The sequence below is a fragment of the Macaca nemestrina genome, chromosome 6, assembly GCF_043159975.1.
Source record: "Macaca nemestrina isolate mMacNem1 chromosome 6, mMacNem.hap1, whole genome shotgun sequence".
Taxonomy (NCBI): domain Eukaryota; kingdom Metazoa; phylum Chordata; class Mammalia; order Primates; family Cercopithecidae; genus Macaca; species Macaca nemestrina.
In genome coordinates, this window is record NC_092130.1 from 73,406,164 (window position 1) to 73,424,496 (window position 18,333).

The 18,333-nt window shown below is 35.4% G+C and overlaps 1 long non-coding RNA gene across 1 annotated transcript in view; it reads left to right on the forward strand.

The window, feature by feature from the left end:
- The window catches only part of LOC105471087 (uncharacterized), a 70,393-nt gene that overhangs the window by 25,409 nt on the left and 26,651 nt on the right, over window positions 1-18,333 (forward strand). The window contains exons 4-5 of the long non-coding RNA XR_980977.2: window positions 4,010-4,271; window positions 8,119-8,165. This is a non-coding gene — a long non-coding RNA (uncharacterized lncRNA). The remainder of the gene's footprint in view (window positions 1-4,009; window positions 4,272-8,118; window positions 8,166-18,333) is intronic.

Consider the following 18,333-nt stretch of genomic DNA (forward strand, 5'->3'; position numbering starts at 1 on the left):
GATACATTTATTTAAAGTTTCAAAAAGTATAAAACCCTCAGAAAATATAAAAGCCATTCACAATATCAACAGTTAGGAAAGTAATTGTTATCTATTTGGCATATTTTTGACCAGTGATTTCCATAAATATACAAATATGAATAACATATACAGTTACAAGTATAGAACTATATCCATTTTAAGAAACATAGAAACAAGCAATATTTTATGTACTGTCCAAATATTAATTAGTTAGATCTTCATAAGAACCCTATAAGATAAGGACTATTAAGCAAATTAACTTCAATGTTCATTAATGGATAAATAGATAAGCAAAATTTGGTATAGCTGTACAATGGAATATTATTCTGCCATGGAAAATAATGGAGTACATACTGCTTTTTTAAATTCTGCAATGTGGATCAAACTTGAAAACATTATGTTAGGTGAAGAAGCCAGGTGAAAAGCTTATGCATTATATGATTCCTTTTATATGAAATATCTAGAATGTGTAAAAAGGGACAGAAAATAAATTAATTGCTAGGAAATGAAGGGGAGAAGGTAGTATGGAATAACTCAATGTGATACAGTGCTTTTCCGGGGTAATGAAAATAGTTTTGAAACTAGAGAGAGGTGATGGTTGCAAAGTATTGTGTATGCACTAAGTGTCACTGAATTGTACAGTGAAAAATGGTTAATTGTGTTATATGAATTTCACCTCAATTAAGAATACAGAAAGAAACTGAGGCAGAAAGAGTTTAAGTAATTTGCCCAAGATTACAAGGCTAGTAAGTTGCAGATTTAGGATACAAACTCAGGCAAACTGCCTCCATGTACTGTGCACTTAAATATAATATGCTGCTGAAAATAGAATTTTATTTCTTGCTTTTAACTTGATGATGTTATAAACAATCTTTCTTACCATTATGTAAATCTTTTCAAAAATTTCCATTTTTAAAATAGAAAATAAATGTAACCAGCATACTTCTGCACTTAAAATATAAGGTCTTAAATAAGACTGCTTTTTGTTCAGTGTTTTCTTTCTTGAGGCTCCGGGACCAATGACCTGAGGGTAGAGGCAGTCATGTATGTTATTATTTCCTGTCCATATAGCAGATCTAGGAAACTCCTTACTTTGAGGTAAGAAGATAGGGACAAAAAGAGAAAAGCTGGCTTCATCTATTGCTCATTTTTTTCCTGGCAGTAGAGCTCTGCTTGTTAAAAGAGTCTGATGGGGTGCAGCGAGGCTCTTCCATATCAGGTAGAAAAGTTTTGGACATATTCAAGGGATCTGGCTGATTCCACAAAATGGGGTTGTTCAGATTAACCATGGCACTTCCAACCAGTGTAAACAGGTGCATGAAGAAATTAGAGAATTTCCTTTCAACTGTCCATTGTCAAACATCATGTCGTTGGCAGTGGGGATGGATATGGGGGCAGAGTAAGTATAGGAGGCACTAAGATAAAAAGTCATTTTTTTTTCAAATTATTTGAAGCTAAAATAAGTGATCCAGAGATATTATTTATCCAATGAAAGTTTTTTTTTTAAAATAAATGTATGCCATATTGAAAATATCTATGTTATACTATTGGAAGAAATCGGAACAACCTATCATTGCATATAGTATGACTTAAAAAATAGGATAAGAAAGGCAGAAAACAAAGTTTGACTAGTGCAATTTCCAAAAGATATATAGCAAATGTTAGTCATAATTATTCTTTGGAAGGTGTCAATATTATTGATTTTCACTACCTTATACTTCTTTCTTTGTATCTTTTGTGATTTCTATAAATGACATTATGTTGCTGTTCAATAGACAAAAGTGCTGAAAAGTAATTACAAAGGACTAAGCCATTTCACTAGATTTTGCAAATTTAGAACAAATGCATTCATGAGTATATATTTATTGAGTGTCTATTATGTGTCAGGTACCATGCTAGGCTCTAAGTATTCGATGATGGGAAAAATAGATATGATCTTAGTACTCAGCCAACTTACCATTTGGGAAGCAAACAAGAAACAGATCTTTTCTCAAATACTCCTCAACACTACCCCATTCTCTCCTATTTAAATTCTCTTTCACTCTTCCTCCTCTCCTTCCTCCTCCTCTCCTCCTCCTCCCCTTCCCTCCATCCCCCATGCCCTCCCATTTCTTTCCTTTCTTCTCTTTTCTCTCCCTCTCCTCCCCTTCCCCTTTTCTCTCTCTTCCTCTTTCATCTCCTCCTCCTCTTCTTCTTTCCTCTTTTTCTTTTCCCCTTCTTCCTCCTTTTTCTCCTACCCCTCCTCCTTTCCTCTTTTTTGGGGGGTTCTTATTCAGAACCCCTCCTACCCCGTAAAAAGGCACATGGAGAACCAAGAAAGAATGGGATAGAATGAGTTATAGAGAGCGTTACAGAGACGTGAGGGCCAGACTTTGCATCCTATGTCCTTTCTATGGCTAAAGAAATAGTATACCGGCAATTGGAAAGTACTGACAGATTTAAGCAGATCAATTTATATCTTGCACGAAAAACAGTGATTGAAGGAGAATAACAAATTAGAAAAAGATACATTTGGAAGTTAAGAGACAGAAAGGAGGCTATTGCAGTGGTCCAGGTGAGAGTGAATGGTAGCATTCCGGTGACAATGGAAGAGGAGGAAACAGAACAGTTAGCAAGAGAATTTCATCATTTGGAATAAGATGGGGTAGTTTTTCCCAACATTTCTTCTGACCTTTGGCACAATACCTTCCTGATATGACATTGGCCCTGGAAAAGAAGCACCGGGACAAAGACTCAGCCTTTTTCTGTTCCCCATTCCCTCTTTAATAATGTCACTGTTATAAAATTAAAGCATTGTTTATTACCCTTTTTCAATTTTTTTTTTTTTTGGATAAGGGCTGCTGTGTCACCCAGGCTGGAGTGCAGTGACATGATGACAGCACAATGCAGCCTCAATCTCCTGGGCTTAAGTGATCCTCTCACCTTAGCCACCCTGGTAGCTTGGACTACAAGCGGGTGCCACCATGACCAACTGATTTTTATTTTTAATCTTAGTAGAGACTGGGTCTTGCTATGTTTCCCAGGCTTATTTTGAACTCCTGAGCTCAAGCAATTTTCTTGCCTCCGTCTCCCAAAGTTCTGGGATTACAGGTGTGAGCCACCACACCCAGCCTATTTCTATTTTTTTTTCCTTTTTTTTCCATTAAATACTGCTTAGTCTAGTAATCAACAGCTTGGCTGCTTGTAGACACATGCTATTCTTTTCCCTGTAGTAATATTCCTAAAAATCAAAGAATTGCAAAATTTCCTTTTCTGTATTGAACTAGGAAATTTAACATTTCCTACTGTTTATTATACCCCCAAGAATTATAGCACTTAAAATTTTAAAAAGAGAGATCTTTAAATAATTTGCACCTGTCTATAAAAATCCTTGAGTTTAGTAATGCTTGCAATGGGTTTTGGAATGGTAGATTTAATTGGAAAAAATAACCTTCCATGAAGTATTATTACATGAATCAATCCAGTATATTTAATTGCAATTTTTTTCAAAGTCATATATTGACAAGAAATTATTCTCACATGGATTTCACCCAAGACTTAGTTTTATTTTCTGCAGGGATTATATCTGGTCCTGCAGAACACCTAAAACAATATCAAAATCAAAGGTCAGCAATTCATTTTGGTTGAGGTCCATAAATGTACTATTAAAGTTTTAAATCAATGAAGAACCTAAGGAATATATATTAGCTTTTCATAGTATTAAATGATGCTAGAAACGTATAGCTTTGTCTGGAGCTGCCATTTGTTCTTCTTATTGGTTTCCTTTTTAGTTTTCCCCTCACTCCTTGTCTCCCTATGTTACAGTAATCTCTGCCTGTCTTTTTTCTCACAAACTGGACTGTTTTACACTTGACACTCAGAATACTCCCCTCTTCGTGTCGGCAGAGCAACAAAGGCAAACTTTGGCAACAACTTGATTGTCTAACTGAAATGAGCTGAGCTTTGGAAAAGTGGAAAAGAAATATGCCTTTTTTTCGCTGTATTTCAGAATGCTGAAAGAATGAAATGGACGCATGTCAGCCCAAAGACATAAAGCGAAAGAAACCACTTCATGTCCAGAAGCATGTCCTAGAAGACAACTGCTAAAGACAAGGGAGTAGTAAAGAAAAGAAAAAAAAAAAAAAAAAGAAGGAAAAAAAAGTCTTCAAAGCAAATGAAAAGAAACAGACAGTTCTTCAAAACAAGAGAGGAAATTGGAAAAAGAACATTTGTGGAAGAAATAAAGCATGTGGAATTTCTCTAAACAGAAGGTACAAAGAGAACTCTTATATGTAAGAGTATATCAAAGCAATTGATGGGATGGGATGATGATTATTACAGGCACGAGGAACTGCAAGTGCAAAAGGCTGAGGGGAGAAAGATCTTTAACTGTTTTGGAAGTCAGAAGGCTCCTGTGGTCCAGTACAGAAAAGGAGGAGGCAAGTGGTCCAAGAAGGAATGGAAAGGGGCTGGTACCAGATTACAGATGGCAGAAAGAGTTTCTCAAACCCTTTGTGGTGAAAGACTATTCTCTTAAAATCTATGATTTGTAGTAGAATGACATGGGGGTCTATTCTTCAAAACCTGTGTGCCCACCAAACCACACACAACCTAACCTATGATCCCAGCAACACTAGAACTGGTCTATACTATTGCAACACAACGAGTTCACTGCTCCCATAGATAGATGTCATAGTACTGTCAAATTAGTATAAACATTCTAAATGATTATCTTTTTTTTAATTATTATACTTTAAGTTCTAGGGTACATGTGCACAATGTGTAGGTTTGTTACATATGTATACATGTGCCATGTTGGTGTGCTGCACCCATTAACTCGTCATTTATCTTAATTTTTGTACTTATCATTTCATAGATTGGCACCAGTTCATAAAACACACTTGAAGTTGCATTGCTATAAGGAAGTTTGATTTTATCCAAGGTTCAATGATAAGTCACATAAGGGTTTTCTAAAGCTGAGAAAGATTAGCGGATTTGCATTTTGAATCCCAAACAACAGCAGGCAAAGGACATATTATAGGCAGGCAGGGGTAGAAGTAGGCAGTGTAGGAGATGATTGTAATAATGAGGTTGAAATCACAGGTATTGACTATGAAGATAGATAGATGGGTTCAAGATATATTTTGGTAATAGTACTAACAGGACTTGTTGATAGTTTGAATGGGAAAATTGAGGGCAAAGCAAGAATCAATGATAATTCAAAGATTTTGTCTGGAGCAACTGGGTGTTGTATATCACATACTGAAATGGGGAATAGAGAAGGAATGGCTTGGGATGGACATGGAGTTGGTGTAATCAAGAGTTTGATTTTGGGCTGGGTGCAGTGGCTCACACCTGTAATCCCGCACTTTAGGAGGCCAAGGCAGGCAGATCACCTGAGGTCAGGAGTTCAAGACCAGCCTGACCAACATGGTGAAACCCCATCTCTACTAAAAATACAACTTACGCTGTGTGTGGTGGTGCATGCCTGTAATCACCACTACTTGGGAGGCTGAGGCAGAAGAATTGCTTGAATCAAGGAGGCAGAGGTTGCAGTGAGCCAGGATCACACCATTGCACTCCAGTCTGGGTGACAAGACTGAAAGTGTCTCAAAAACAAAAGGAAAAAACAAGTTTGATTTTGGTGATGCTAGCTATACATGGATTAGGAGTGTCATTTGTTTAAAAGATTGTCCCTCTCTAATTGGGATAAGACAAGATACTTGTATCCCTGATCCCAGAATTCTGAGCAATCATCTCCAAAGTGGTTTTGAGGAACTAATAAAATTATGTGACAGTAATACTATTACTACACAATAGATAGGCCTCTGTGCATGGTTAACAGTTACCGGTGGGTAGATAAATTACTAACCTATAAGCAGAAAGAGTTCCCAATATGTATGCAGCATCTCAAAAATGTCCCATTAGCCTTTTATGAATCAAATTTATTTCTGTTTTGGATTAGAAAAAGTGGTTTTGTATTTGAAGTTGCATTGCAAGTGTAGCTTCACAATAGGATCTAAATGGTAGAAATGAAAAAAAAGTATCATAAAATACCTTAGCTTATGGGAAAGAGTGCCAGAAAGGAGAAATAGAGACAAGTCAGCAACTTCCTTAGAGTTCCAGAGAATAACCTTTGAATTCCTACTAATTAGCTACAAAGGTCCTAGAAAATTTGACCCCATAACTGCCCTGTTGAACTTTGCTAAGCATGGGTAGCAATTTAATTCTCTGGTTGGCTGGTAAGGACATTACAAGCTATCTGAAGAATTTGTCATTTACTGAGAAATTTCCCTGTAGTACACATGACAACGTGAACTCAATACCTCAACAAACACCCAGTTGTCTCTTTACCAATACTATGTAAAATATTATGCTTGATGTTACCAAAACAAGACTCACTATGTCGTGTCATTTGTTACACTTTGGGATTATTCTTACTCTGATGGGGCTTGTCCTTAAAAGTTCATATATTTCCATTCTGGTACATGTAAAGTTTGTTTTCTAAATCTGTTTCTAGACTAACTTTTCTCTCTGACTACAGGTTTAAACATTATTTCTCCAGCCTTGAGCTTCAGTAGAAATGAGCACAGAGCGCAAATGGTGAATCTAATGCTCCAGATTGTAGAAATAATTTCAAACTGTCATCATTGATTATTTTATTTTTAATGCATATCACTTTATAATGAGAGAAGAAATTTACCTAATTCTCTATAGTTTCTCTTTCCTAAGGAAGTTCCTAGTGCATAAAGCAAAAGTTAGTTGTTTTATCAGGAAAATCATTGAAAATTATAATTTACTTTGCAGGCCCACCAATTTTCTAAGAAAGTTCAGTAGTAGGAACACATATCCTTAAGGAATGCATTTAGTCATGGTTGAAAAACTTAAATATGACAAATTCTTAACTTTGAAGACAAGGGTTGACAGAGGCCAACTACTTCAACTTCAAAGATGATGACAAAAGCCAGCATTAATTGTTGCTAAATATATTAGACACATCCTTTATTCCTAAGTGGATCATATCTGCATGGTGAGAGCTTTCTCAGGGATGCTATTGTATGCACTGTATTGGATTTTTTACTCTGATTTATCTCAGGAAACACAGTTGTAATGACTACATTTTGATCAAGGTTTCGGCTAGTAGCTTTGCTAGCTCCCAGGTTCTAATGCCCACAGGTAATCCATTTAAGATAGTATTTTTTACTCTCATCCATGGAAGAAATTCCATCCAAATGTGTATTGTGGACTCCCTTTTCATGCCTTTGAAAAAAACTTGTATGCCAAATATAAATATTTCTCTCTAGGTGAGATTAGATTCTGCTGAGCTAGTATCTATAACTATCCAGGGTCTGCACAGCTATTATCCCTAATGTACTGGCTGCACCAAGTGGCAATAACTCAGTCAGCTCTGTGCTTTCTAAACCAATCCTCAAACCCACTCCATCAATTTTTGTGTGTGACTAGTGTTAGTTCCTGTTGCTTGCTATTGCTAAAATCACATGCTTTTCACTGCATCTAGGTTCCAAAGCAGTAGGTACTGTTTGTTAAATCTGCGGAGATTTAAAGTATTCTTTATCAATACACCACAATTTTTATTGCTAAGAAATGATTTTTTTTCATTGTCAGGCTAGTTCTATAGATCTCAACTGGCAAATTTTGAAGGAGTTGCTATAGATTTCAGTGCTGTAGGGATTTTTTTCTTTCTAATGAACCTAACACTATGTAATTGATTACACCGCTAGAACTCTACCTAATATTTACACTGTAAAAGTGAGCTTTCCATTTAAAAATAGCACCAGTAGATCTTTAGATTTTACAACTAACCTAGTCAGAAAACATTATAGAGATGAGGATAAGTTCTATCCCTGAACCTTTACCCCTACACATTTTCATTTTTAAAACAGTAGTAGTCTAGCCCATACACTGGCTAGGCAAGTAAATTATTGAGTCTTAAGTATGTTCTCGAGATTAAAAAGATAAAAAAGACAGATGGCTGCACTTTATTAGAGGAAATTGGCATGTAAACAAAAAGTTTACAAATCTATGTATTAACTATTGGGATAGAGATATGTAAGAGACACTGTGAGTAATTTTTGTTGTTTTATTTGTGTTCAACAGATGGAATGATCTATTTTACCTGAAGAGAGTGGAAGGATCAAGGAAAGGTCTGTAAGAGGGTGAAGGTATATGGCTTATATCCTGAGGAATCTTTCCAAGTATAAAAGACGGGGAAAGACTCTTTAGTCAAAGGGAAATTATAAACATACCTTGTTTTATTGCACTTTGCTTTATTGTGCTTCACAGGTATTACATCTTTTACAGATTGCAGGTTTGCAGCACTCCTGAATTGAGCAAGATCATCAACACATTTTACTAACAGCATGTGCTTACTTGGTGTCTCTGTGTCATATTTTAGTAATTCTCGTGATATTTCATTGCTTTCTATATTATTGTATCTGCTGGAGTTATTGGTGATAAATGGTCTTTGATGTGACTATTGTAATTGTTTTGGGGCACCTCAACTGTATCCCTATGAGATGGCAAATTTAATCAATAAGTGTTGTGTGTCTTCTGACTGCTCTACCAACAAGCCATTATTCAATCTCTTTCCCTGCCTTCAGGCCCCCTGCCAATCTCTGTAATACAACAATATTGAAATTTGGCCCCTAAGTGTTCAAGTACAAGGAAGAGTCACACATCTCTCACTTTAAATCACCCTTGTCCAACCCACAGCCTGTGGGCTGCCTGCAGCCCAGGACAGCTTTGAATGTGGCCCAACACAAGTATGTAAACTTTCTTAAAGTTATGAGGGTTTTTTTTTTTGTTTGTTTTTGTTTTTTTTTTTACAATTTTTTAAAGCTCATCGGCTATTAAGTGTTAGTGTATTTTATGTGTGGCCGAAGACAATTCTTTTTCTTCTTCCAATGTGGCCCAGGGAAGCCAAAAGATTGGACACCCATGCTTTAAATCAAAACCTAGAAATGGTTAACTTTAGTGAGGAAGGCATGTTGAAAGCCAAGACAGGCAGAAAGCTAGGCCTCTCGTGACAAACAGCAAAGTTGTGAATGTAAAAGAAAAGTTCCAGAAGGAAATTAAAATTACTACTCTACTGAATACACTAATGATAAGAAAGTACAACAACCTTATTTCTTATATGGAAAAAGTTTTAGTGGTTCAGATAGAAGGTCAAACAGGCCACAACATTCCCTTAAGCCAGAGCCTAATTCGGAGCAAGGCCCTAACTCTTCTATTCTATGAAGGCTGACAGAGGCAAGGAAGCTGCAGAAAAGTGTGAAGCTAGTAGAGGTTGGTTCATGTGGTTTAAGGAAAGAAACTGTTTCCATGATATAAAAGTGCAAGGTGAAGCAACAAGTGCTGACAGAAAACTGCAAGAAGTATCCAGAAGATCAAGGTGAGATTGTTGATGAAAGTGGTTACACTAAACAGCAGATTTTCAATGTAGACCAAACAGCCTTCCACTGGAAGAAGTTGCCATCTAAAACTATTACAGCTAGAGAGGAGAAGTTAACGCATGGCTTCAAAGCTTCAAAGGGCAGGCTGACTTTCTTATTAGGGGCCAGCGCAGCTGGTGACTAAGTTGAAGCTAATGTTCATTTTCCGTTTTGAAAATTCTTGGGCTCTTAAGAATCATACTAAATCTATTTTGCCTGTCTTCTATAAATGGAACAACAAAGCCTAGATAATAGCACATCTGTTTATATCATGGTTTACCAAATATTTTAAGCCTACCGTTGAGACCTACTGCTCAGAAGAAAGGTAGTTTTCAAAGTATAACTGCTCACTAACAATGCACCTTGTCATATCAGATCTCTTCTAAAGATGTACAAGAAAATAAATATTGTTTTCATACCTGCTAACATAATATTCATTCTGCAGTCAATGGACCAAGGAGTAATTTTGACTTTCAAGTCCTATTATTTAAGAAATACATTTAATAAAGCTACAGCTGTCCTAGATGGTGATTCCTCTGTTGGATCTGAGCAAAGTAAATAGAAAATCTCTGGAAAGGAATTAGCATTCCAGATGCCAATAAGAACGTTTGAGATTCATGGGAGGATGTCAAAATATTGATGTCAGAGGACTTTGAAAGACATTGATTTCAACCTCATTGATGATTTTGAGGGGTTCAGGACTTCAGAGGAGGAAGTAACTGCAGATGAAGTGAAAATGATGAGAACTAGAGTTAAAAGTAGATCTTGAAGATGTAACTGAATTGCTGCATTCTTATTGTAAAACTTGAAAAGATGAGGAGTTGCTTCCCATGGATGAAGAAATAAAATGATTTCTGAGATGGAATCTCTTCGTGGTGAAGAAGATGTGAACATTGTTGAACTGGCAATAAAGGACTTAGAATATTATGAAAACTTGAGTTGATAAAGCAGTAACAAGGTTGGGGAGGACTGACTCTAATTTTAAAAGAAGTTCTACTGAGGATAAAACACGTTCAAATGACAGAGAAATCTTTTATGACAGGAAGAATCAAGCAATGTTGCAAACTTTGTTGTTTTATTTTAAGAAATTACGGCAGGCACCCTGACCTTAGGCAACCATCACCCTGATTGTTCAGCTGCCATCAACATCAAGTCAAGACCCTCCACCAGCAAAAGATTAGGGCTCACCAAAGGGTCAGATGATTGTTAGAATTTTTAGCAATAAAAGTATTTTGAAATTAAGGTATGCACATTATTTTTTAAACATAATTTTGCACACGTAGTAGGCTATAATACAGTGTAAACATTTATAGGCATTGAAAAACCAAATAATTTGTGTGACTTGCTTTGTTCCTACATTTGCTTTACTGTGGTGGTGGTCTAGAACCAAATCTCCAATATTTCCAAAATATTTAAAAGGGCACAATGTCAGGTGAAAGCCTGCCCCTTTTTCCTTCATGTTAGTAAAACTTCTCTTTCAGTGTGATTTTAATCTTTAAGGTAACATATGTCATTTACAACCCAATTTCAGGTACATGGATTGGATAATAAAGGTGAAGGGTACAGTTTTGTGGTTTTAAAAAAGAGGTATGATGAGATTGAATTTTATGCCTGGATCATAACTTACTGTGAAGGGAATTTTTATGCCAGAAAAAATGAAGAGTCAATATTTCTGAAGTAAGAATGAATTTTGGAGGAGGAGAGGTCATAACTTCTATAAATACATAAATTTAAAAAGGTATGATAACCTTTTCAGTTCAGAAGAAATACTATTTACTCAAAGCTTTTCCAGATATTATAATTTATTTAAAACTATTTAACAATGTGGGTAAATAAATATCCATTCCCTGGAAAAATAATTAGATCAAAGTCTGGATACCATATTGAAAAGGTGTTTGAGGCTTCCCTCTTTATCAATAAGACAAGAAGAGATAATGCAAAATGTTTTATTCTTTTTAATATAAACTAGGTAACTGAAGTGGTTGGTGCATGGAGGACAATATGACTATATAAAAATAATTTTATTATTCAGCCTAATTTCTACACCCATAAAGGAATTGTTGTGACATTGTTGTTATAATCACAACCTCTTTTGAAAAGGCAACGTATTGAAATAAAATGTAATATGAATAAATGTTTCCAAAAAAGCCAAAAGACTGTGGGCATGTACCTTAGTGATTATTCTTGAGATATATGTTTATGAAGTGGTACTTGATAATTGTGATTTGTAATATCAACAGAGTAGTTTCTAGTAGGCTCAAATTCTTGATGAGGTTAATTACACAACAGAAATTGTTCTTTTCCTGTTCACAAGCTGGTATCTTCATTTCTGTACACAAGCCCTTTCTTATTTCTACCATGTTGTTAAAACTGATTTTCTTTAACATTCTCCTATGACACAGATCAACAGGGGAATCATTTCTATTAAAGGAGATCTTTAGAATGAAATCAACTGTGGAATGTTTTACAAATGTGGTTCAATAAACTCCATATAATTTCAAAAGAAAATGATGCATATAAGAGCATCTTGGGAATTAGCATAAAAAACACCGTTTCACTTAGACTCATGCAAGAAGGACCTTTGGGAGAATAGGACTACTTTCAAATAGCCTGGTGGAAAAAGAAATCTCTTATTGGGGTTCTAAAGAACAAAATTTGCATATTAATAGAAGATTAAAGTGCCCATCAAGTATTCTGAAGCAGTTACTTTCTCTTGTCTATTTTGTTCTTCACATAAACATCTTTCATAATAAAAAGAAACTTGTGCCTTTGCTGCTATTTCAATGAGTCTCCAAGGTTTCTTATTACAATAGGACAGATTTTTAAAATGTCTGAAACCCTTGAATAAAGCTCTTTGGATTTTAATTTATTAACACAATAAAGGGGTTACTTTTAGGAAAAAATAGAACAGTTTAGAAGAAAGGATCTATCAGAATTTTTTTTTTTAAGAAAGACTCCCTCCACCAAAAAAAGAAATAGAAAAACAATATATACAACTGATAAATAAATATGAACTCGAAAACTCTTATAATGAATAATATATATTTCAAAAATAAATGTTGGATGTAGTGACAACAAAAAGAAAAAAAGGAAACATTTGTAGGTGGCAAAAAAGTCCTGTGTCATTCTAATAGAGTTTCATTGCAGTAAAAATACAATTGCATTTCTCATGTTAGTTTCTGATAATATCCTTGAAATATATTGCAATAAGATTGGTGTTCTTTAAACTAATCCATAAAATTTAAAATTCAGAACTATATTTGAAATAGAAAATATAGAGCAAAATAAAGGAAATTTGTAAGGTAAGAATGTGTACCAAATTTAGGCAGGAAACAGAATTTATTCATTTAACAACCAAGGATATGGCAGTCAGAATAATATTCTGCACACTTAATGGGTTTCCCTCAATTTCTCCCTCTTTGTCCCCCTCACCTGCCCATTTCTGTTTCTTTTGGTTTTACAGCTGCCTTCAAGTTCAAAGACCTGAGAATATTGCCTTTCTACTGCTTTATCTGGAGTTTAAAAAGGAGCAGTCATATTTAGTCATATGAAACATAGATTTTTTTCACTGATTTTAATATAAACGACTGCTATTTTTCAGATGACTTCTCTAAGATGGACAGTTTACTTTGTAAAGAACAGCATCTTTCTGTCTCTTCAATTAAGAATGTGTGGAATAAAAGTGAATCATATGCGGATTCGCTTTTCACATTCTCTCAGGGTGTTAAATATGAAATAACCATTTCCATGATGATTAGGCTGGTATTCCCGTTCTATGAATGTATTATATGCAGCCTCAGCTTGAAAATCATACCTTTTACAATGGACTTTTGTGCGCCTATTTGGTCTGTCTTCCCTGCTTTCAGTTCCTAGCCCTCTCTAACCCCAATGACAAAGAAGACCAGAAAAGTGTGAGGACTACAGCTATGAGGGCTTTGGAAAACTCATCTCACGTGGAAGTGCCCTTCTTTTCTCTCACTTTGAAGATACTTGCACAGCGTACTTGTTAGCAGTACCAGGCATTCCTGGGCCCCGGCCTCAGCAACTTGCTGCCAGGGCACACGGTCTGGGGCATTCACTGAGAACCAGCGCCAAGTCTTGGCTGAATCTCGGTGCTCCCAAATATTCCCTTTTTGTTTGTTTGTTCTTTTGCTTTTGCCGATCTAATTTTAGTCCTTGGACTTTCCTATCCTACCTTAAATATTTTAGTATTTGCTCTGGTTTCATGGTGTGTTTCTCTCACTCAATCCCTTTCAGACCTAAGGTGCTTCCAACTATGCTGCCTCAAAAAAAGAAAAGAAAAACCAGTCAAGACATTCAAAGAAAGAAGTTTCCTACACAGACATGTCTTCTCATCTCTTTCTTTCTCACCATGAGTCCTGTGGAGAGATTGATAGAACAGACGCACTATCAGTATTTTTAAGAGTAATATTTCTATGACAAATATGTTTCTGGCTTGTAACTCTGAAAGACTTTCAGAAACCATTGTAAAGCTCTTTTGTGAGGGACATGCACCCAGCAACATTAGGTAGAAAGGAAACACAACAACCCAAAGTAAAACCTTAACTCTTTCATAGTCGCTCAGTGGCAAATTTTTACTTTAATAATTTATTAACTTTATCTGACAAAATTCCCATTATTTATGAATTAAAAGTGGATGAATCACAAAATGAGAAACATCAAGAAATAGTAGTAACCATTTGTTGAGTGTTTTTCTTTTTTCAAAGAAATATGACTAAAAATCAGATATAATTATTTTGGCAAACATCTCAAATGACCTCCTAAATTTCAATGCCATTGGATTTGGTTTGCATTTTATTTGGATTTGACTCCATTGATTACTGCCATTGAAATTCCCCTTCTTTGTCTTTACAGACATCACTTTTTTTCCCCTGGTGTTTCATCCCTTTCTGATAGTTCCTTATTGTTCTTTACTTTTTATCTGCTACCACTAAGAGGACAAGGCCTACTATTAATATTAGCCACTATTTATTGAGCCTTCCTGCCATAGTGAAGACATGCTGGAACCCTACGAGGCAGATATTATTGTTATTATTACCTAACAAATAAGAAAATGCAGCTTAGAGAGTTTGAATAACACACAAAAAGCCACACAGGTGATGAGTTACAGACTTTCATTCAGGTCTGGTTGAGGCTAAAGTTCACCTTCTTGACCAGTGTGCAGCCATATCTGCCATGCCAGCTTTAGCCTACTTGGTAACAGTTGGTTGGGACTCTTCAAGGTGCTCTTCTATGCTTTCTTATTTTCTTATATTTCGTTATTCCTAGGTAATTGTATGCATGCGGTGATTTTAACCCTACCCAGTATGTTGTTGGCTTCCAAATCTATAGTTATACTTGATTGATCACATGGCTGTCTACTGGTTTTCCTGTCCACTGGGTACATCCACCTACATGTTTCACAAAAACTTTGGAAGAAAAAACCCCAGAAGTGTAAAATCTTGTCTTTAAATTGGTTCCTTTCCCTGAATTCCCAAATTAAAAAAATAATGATGTTGTTTACTCAAACCAATTTCTTCATTTCTTCCTTCCATTTTCTTCATTACAATAGATTACCAAATCCAATAAATTCTCCTGACCATTCCCCACTATGTTTTATCCAGCTTTCCTCCCCACATCTACTCTCTTTCTTCTGGTTCTCTTTATTGCAGGGCTGGGCTTGTTAATAGTATTATTATCATAAAATGAAGCAAGGTATGTTCATTGTAGAGAATCTGGAGAATGTGGAATTCAAAGAAAAGGAAACTAAAATTACTTGTTATTTTATTAGAAAAATACTGTGGCTATTTAATATATTTCTTCTAGCATATTTCTGTTGTTGCACATTAAAAATATTAGCTTCATACTCTACATACTACTTCATAATTTTCTTTTACTTAATGTGTCATTAACAGTTTCTCACATAATGATATTTTTCTACAATATGGTACCTAATGTCTGCTTTGGGTTTCATTATGAGGTTGTTACACAATTTGATCAGTCCCCTATTGGCAGATAGATGAAATGTTTATGGATCTTCACAAACTTAAATCAGTGTGCACATCTCATTAACTTTTTAGGATACACCCCCAAAGGGATCAGCATGTTTATATTTTGTATTTAAAAAATAAAATATTTTCTTAGAGTAAAAGTAATAGACATTATTTTGGATAAATCAGAAAATACATATTAGTGACAAATTATTATTACTGTGTGAGCCAAGAAAAAATGTGTGTTTGCACACGTTCTCACTCATAGGTGAGAATTGAACGATGAGAACACTTGGACACAGGGAGAGGAACATCACACTCTGGGGCCTGTTGTCGGGTGGGGGGACTGGGGAGGGACAGCATTAGGAGAAATACCTAATGTAAATGACGAGTTAATGGGTGCAGCAAACCAACATGGCACATGTATACATTTGTAACAAACCTGCATGTTGTGCACATGTACCCTAGAACTTAAAATATAATAAAAAAAAAAAAAAAGGAAAAAGAAAAAATGTGTGTTTGTTACAACCTGGTACATGTTATTTGGGACTTTTTAGCTGTGACAAATGAAATCATTCTGTATATAATATTAAAATTTTTTCTCAATTCTATATATAACTTTTCATTTCAAAAATATCAGTTTACAGGATGATAATGGCTAAAGTGTACATGATTTTGTGAGTGTAGCATATTCTTGAAAAAATTTCCTATTGTTAAATATTAGGGATGTGTTACTATAATTAACCTTTTAATACCTAGATTTTTGCAGGTAATTTTTTGATTATTTTCTTCTTTATCTCTTTAACATGATTTCTGAGAACAGAAATCATTGAGTCAAAAGGTAAAAGGTATTTTTTAAGACTTTTGATAAATATTTCCAATTTTAACAATATGATGCACTTTTTTCTGCTCTCAAGACATTTTTATCATTTTTATTATTTATTTTCTTTCACTTCTTTTTCTTTTTTTAACCAACTATATGGAAAACATCTCAATAATCTTAAATCTAAATTAATTTTATTTGCAATTTGTCTGAATTTTTTCACAAGGTAATTGGCTATTAGTATTGCTTCCTTTGTTCTAATGGGTTATATTCATCCTTTAAAAATTGTGTTTGAAAGTGCTCTTTAAATATTAAATAGGTGCTATTTAAAAAATATTGCAAATAGTTTATTTTTTTTCCAAGTTTGCCTGCCTGCCTGCCTGCCTTCCTTCTTTCCTTCCTTCCTTCCTTCCTTCCTTCCTTCCTTCCTTCCTTCCTTCCTTCCTTCCTTCCTTCCTTCCTTCTTTCAGTTTCCTCCCTCCTTTCTGTCTCTCTTTCTCTCTCTCTCTCTCTCCCCTTTTTTTTTTCTTCTTTTTGAGACAGTATCTTGCTCTGTTGCCCAGACTGGAGTGCAGTGGCACAATCATAGCTCACTGCCGCCTTGAACTCCTGAGCTCAAGCAATCCTCCCTCCTCGGTCACCCAAGTAGCTAGGACTACAGGTATGTGCCACCATGCCAAGGTAATTTTTAAATTTTTTGTAAAAATGAGGTCTTGCTGTGTTGCCCAGGCTAGTCTCCAACTCATAGTCTCAAGTGATCCTCCCACCTTAGCCTCCCAAAGCACTAGGATTATAGGTATGAGCCAACGTGCTGGGCCCCACCTCAAGTTTCTTAATTTTGTTGATGGTATTTGATAATGCAGGTTAGTTAAAAATATTGTGAAATTAAAACAATCTATTTTCAATTTGCCTTTCCTTTATTTTTTATCTGTGGAAAGTCTCCTCTTAACTGAGATAGATAAATTCTCACATTTTACATTTTCACTTCGACTTTTTTAGTTTAAAAATGTATAAAAAATCTTAATAAAAGTATAATAAGGATATAAAGGACTTTGAAAGATCTGATATTTTACCCTACATACAAACTGTCAAGTTAGCCCAGCACAGTTTCATGGATGCTGATAGAAGATTCCAGACTTCTGGGTCAGAGATGAACAATATATTACTCATAGCAACAGCAGTAGCCAGAGTCCCAGAATTATTTTTGTGCTACTTAATAGATCCTCAATTCCCACAGGACAAAACAGAGAGAGGGAGATGACACCTGTAAATGCAGGTGGTTGCATTATAAGAAAGAAACTCCTGTAAAAGTTATAGGCCAAATAAGAGAATATGAGTCTTTATAATGGGCAATAAGCAGGCCTGTAAGGAGAACATTGTATCTTCCAAGACTGTAAACAAACCTGCCCTATACTGGGGACATACTATCTCTTTATGCCAAGGCTATTTGTTATACAAAAATTTTTAAAAGATAGTTATGGGATGTGCTCCCCCAAAATATGGCACATTGGCAATTAACAAAACAGCTGAAGCAAGAACCTCCCTCTGACATTCTCCCACCCTTCTTCCCTGAAGCAGGTCAAAAAATAATTATCTGATCTTCCCCTAATGTATTAATAGGTCCTAAGATCCTCATGTAAGAGATACCCTCTCTATACTCAGAGAAAAGGAACATTCTTATCTCTGAAGACACAGAGGCGTATAGAAGAATCTGAACAAAGCTGTCTTGCTAAGTTCCCGCCCCCCCCCCCAGTTTATTAGTATTAGATTATATCCTCTTTGTCCAATCATACTCCTGCCTTACTGTCAACTATTCATCAAACCTAGGCATAAAAATACACAGGTTTCCTGTTTCTTTGATTCTTCATTTCTGAAGACTCTCATGTCTTGTAAAATTTGTATTAAATAAGTTGGTATCCTTTTCTCTTGTTAGTTTGTTTTTTGCTTGAGGAGCCTAAGACATGAACCTAGCAACGTGTGAGAAAAGAAATCCCTTCTCACTTACCATAGTTTGCAACAAAGGTTAGCCAGTGTCTTGCTTGTGAAATGAGTTGAAATATGAATTGTC